Consider the following 4595-nt stretch of genomic DNA (forward strand, 5'->3'; position numbering starts at 1 on the left):
CACTGTAAGGGTGGCCAGAGCCTGGAACAGGCTCCCCAGAGAGGTGGTGCTCTCACCTTCCCTGGAAATCTTCAAGAGGAGACTGGATAGGCACCTGGCTGGGGTCTTATGACCCCTCCCACCCCCAGTGCTCCTTCCTGCCCATGGCGGGGGGGGAGGGAGGGGACTCGATCTGTCTAGGTCTCTCCAACTCATTGATTCTGTGATTCTATGATTCATCATCAAGGTCTCTTTCCTGCCAGGTAGGTGTTTGATGCAACTTGGAGTACCATTTGCTTCAGGGTCAGAGTTGGAGAGATCCATCTTGTCTGGTTTATATGGATCTATTTTCCCTCCCCCTACAGTGGCCAAGAGGATGTGCTCAGGCAACTAGCTGTGAACAAGCAGGCAACTAGCTGTGAACAAGCTGTAAAAGTCATTTGAGGGAGACTGGGACCACTGCTGGCAGGGGTTGTCAATGTCTTCCTTCAGGAGGGCAGGGAATTAGACATTCTTAAGTTTGCAGTTGTCCAGCCCCCTGAAGAAACCATTGTTTGATGCCAATTCTCTAGCCAGCTATCTCCCCATCTCTTAACAAAGTCATTGAACGGATGGTTGCCCAATTGCTCCAGGCACAGAATCCTGTCCCCTTGTCAGTCTGGCTTTTGTCCTAGGTGTAGCACAGCGACTCTGTCAACTAAAGCCATATTTCCACTTGGAGATCACAGGGGAAATTGTGCCATGTTGCCCTTGTTAGAACTTGAAGTGATCTTCAATACAGTTGACCATGGGGCACTAATGGGGCACCACATGACGTGGTGGGGATTTGCAAGACTCTAAATTGAGTTGGTCTAATAGAAGATATCGGACTTACCCAAAAATCCTTGTGTGCCTAAATTGGTTCTGCTTTTACCTAGAAGGGAGGAGCCAGGGGGTGATTATGGATCAGACCTCATCATCCTCTCAAGACCTCCTGTGCAGTTCCCCAGGGCTCCATCTTGTTACCCAACCTGTTCAAAATGCGTATAAGGCTGCTGGGTGAAATCATGCAGAGATTTGGAGTGAAGTATGCTGAAGACACCCGGATCTCTCTCATATCCTGGGCCCTGCAGTCTCCGTTTTGCTCTGTCTTCCCTGGTGCCTAGCTGCAATTAGGGATCGGATGCAGGTGAACCAGCTGAAGCTGAATACAGATCAAACAGGAAGTGCTGGTGGTGGGCTGTTCACATGACTGGAGGAGGGAATGGGATACCTACCATCAATGGGGTTCAGCTTCTTGTCACTCATGTTCACAGCCTTGAAATGCTCAGGAATCCTCTGCTCCACCTGGATCTTCAGGTGGGGGTGGAGGTGAGGGGTACTTGTCACTAGCTTATCTGGTGAGAAGGCTGTGAACCTTCTTTTCAGATTCAGATCCAGCTACCATCATCTATATCTTTGAACCCTGAGGCTGGACTTCTGCAATGCGCTGTACTTAAGGCTGCCCTTGAAGACCATCCAGAGGCTGCAGCTGATGCAGAACACAGCAACATGCTTTTGAAAAGGATGGGTTACCAGTGCTCTGTAGTCAGCTGCACTGGCTCCCAGTAGCTTTCAGAGCACAATTCAAGGTGCTAGTTTTGACCTATAAAGCTCTAAATGACTTGGATCTGAGATACCTAAGGGACTACCACTGGTGGGGAGCGGTGATCTACGTATGGCTATGCCCATGTTCACTATAAGTATTTCCCACACTTCTGGGCTTTGCTGATTGCTGCATGAGGCTGGGAGGGAAGTCCCCAACCTCCTTGAATTCCCCACCCTTGCTGCCACATTCATCAAGGTTGTTGTTTTGCTTTTTTTAAGCATTCTGCAGTCATTGGACGTAAAGGCTAGGGATATTGACTGGCATCTGCCAGTGCTCCTGCTGGGGCTTAATCCAGTTCTTGTCTAAGGGTCTCACCTGTCTACTTAGGGTCAGACTGATCACTATGGTTAGGGTCAGGAAGGAATTTTACCCCATGGTCATATTGGTATGGACTGTGGCAGTTTTTGCCTTCCTCTGTAGCAGGAGGGTATGGACCTTTCCCTGGGATCTCTTGAGTGTACATTAACAACCTTCACAGCAGCAGGAAGTTGCTTTACCTGTGGCAAATTAGGGTATTGTGGCCTATGTTGCGTCAGGGTTGATTGTATAGTTTTGCTAAGAGGTTAAACAATGGATTTGTATAGGATGGCTTGGATAGGGATGATTCTGCCTCAGGCAAGGGGTTGAACTAGATGACCTCTGGAGAGTCCTTCCAGCCCTGGTCTCTATGATTGCCTTCTCCCTTATACCACATTGTGATCCCTAAGGTCAGCTCAGAGCACCCTTCAAATACCATTCATAAACCAAGCAAAAACACATGGGAGGTCATTCTTAGTAATCCCCATTCAGCTCTGGCACTCTTTCCCCCTTGAGGCCACCCAGAACCTGAGCATGGACATCTTTAGTACGGGCTGTAAGACTTTTCTGTTGGGGCAAGCATCTACCAGGCAAGGTTAAGATGAGATATTGTTTAGGGGCCTTCCCTACATTAGTTTATCTTAATTTATAAACTCAATAGAATATTATTTTGTTTCTCCTATTTTGGTTTCTCTTGTTTGCTTGGTTGATAAGTTGTTCTGCTGTCTTTTGTAAGTTGCCCTAAGCTGCCTTTGGGAAGGGTAGCATATACATCAAATAAATATATACATAAAAGGAAATTAAAAGCTTTGTCAGCCTGGCTTAGGGCAACTTTGCCACATTTAAATCAAATCTTGCATTTTCCTTTCTTAGAATCTATATTGTGCTGTCACCTCATTGTATCCTGCAGCTAGGAGTGTGGGGGGGAATATTAAGCACAGTGCCAGTGCTACTGGATTCTCTCTTCTGCTCTGTCTCTGCACTTGGTCCATTTTTTAATAGCTACTTCCCCTTTCCCTTAGTTTCCCTGCTCATTAAGGATGGAGACAGCTATGCAACAAGACTATTAAGGCTTGGTGTTCATGTCCAATTTTCTAACAAATTAAATCTGGGAGCAATTATCCAGGGAATTCTCTTGCAGTTTTCCTGTGTCTAGTTTGAAAGAGCTGGAAAATGGGACATTCCACACACTGAAAGCATGACCACAAGTGCGTGAAATCAATTCTCGCTGGGCTGGGAATGTTCCCTACAGCAAATATGTGACTTGCACTGCCTGTGACAGTACTCGCAAAATATTGTGTGACATGCACATCAGTTCAGCACTCATGAATGCTGATCTCTAAAGCGGGGGGACAAATAACTGGGCTGGGATCTATTTTAATGCGTCTCTTTTGGACCTGTGAAGGGAGGTCTGAAACAAGAGTCAGCAGGCTGTATCCCACCCACCAAGTGATTCCATCCAGCCAGTGAAGCTGGGACATCAGTGGCAATTTGGCAGCAGGGGAGGTAGTGGCCAGAGTGACAGCAACAATTCAGTGGAGATGGAGGGGAGAGCAGTGGTGGCTGGATCACAAATGGCACCCTACCTTTGAAGGAAGCTGGACTGATCTTATCTGTAATTCCTAAAAGACTGCTAACCCCTGGTCTAGAAGTTTTTATTAAGGTCTTGCTTTCCTCTTCTCTCAGCTTTATTTTTACCATAGAAATGCATGATGGAAGAGAAGTGAGTTTTAAAGTTCTAAGTGAAATCCTGGCTTCACTGAAGTCAGTGGGAGTTTTGCCATCGATTACTGTTAGAACCATTATGCCAGTCTTTAACACCTAATGAATTTGTGGAATAGCACAATTACAGTGGTGTTATAGGGCATCTATACATGAAAACGGAGGCTGCACAGTGCGTTGGAGCAGACTTAATTGAGCATAGCAATTGTCGCACTCCAACAGTCTCCTGCGTCTCATGTATCAGCGTTCCAGTGCTTAAAAATGGCAGCAGGGGTGTTTGAACTAAAGTTCATCAAACAAGCTTTAGTTCAAGCACTCCCACCACCATTTTTAGGTGTGGGGACACTGATACAGGAAACATGGCAGCACTTTAATTAGAGTAGCTCTCTGAGCTGCTGTAATTAAAGTGCCACCCCCCACCACTACCCTTGGACCAGGTGTAAAAGTGTCCATAGTGTTATAGCCATGATGGCCCAGGAATTGTAAGAGGCAAGGATTTCTTAGAATTATATCTTTTATTGGACCAATACACAGTTGGGATGGTGTTAGACAAGCCTTCAAATGCGAGACATCATATCTTGTATTCAAAAGCATCTAACAGTTTAACTCTATCCTAAATATGCAGTTGGTCCAATAAAAGATATCATAAATATCACCATAAGAAATCCTTGCCTCTGGAATAACAAATACATGTTGTTTGGGGTTTGATACCCTTCAGTGAATAGCAAGCTCTGAATAAGTGCTGAGGTCCCAGAGGGGAGGGGAGGGGAGCCAGGTGTCCAAGGAGAGTGGTCGCTCCTTAAGGAGACCATCCTCCAAGCCCAAACAAAGGAAGGTAATCCCAACGAGGATCAAAGGGAGCAGGAGAGCACACAAGCCCTCATGGCTCACCAAAGGCATCTGGGAATGTCTCCTTGCTAAAAGAGTGGCGTACACCCAATGGAAAGAAGGGGACATCACCAGGGACGAC

This window comes from Crocodylus porosus, unplaced genomic scaffold (assembly GCF_001723895.1).
Source record: "Crocodylus porosus isolate Cpor-Errol unplaced genomic scaffold, CroPor_comp1, whole genome shotgun sequence".
Taxonomy (NCBI): domain Eukaryota; kingdom Metazoa; phylum Chordata; order Crocodylia; family Crocodylidae; genus Crocodylus; species Crocodylus porosus.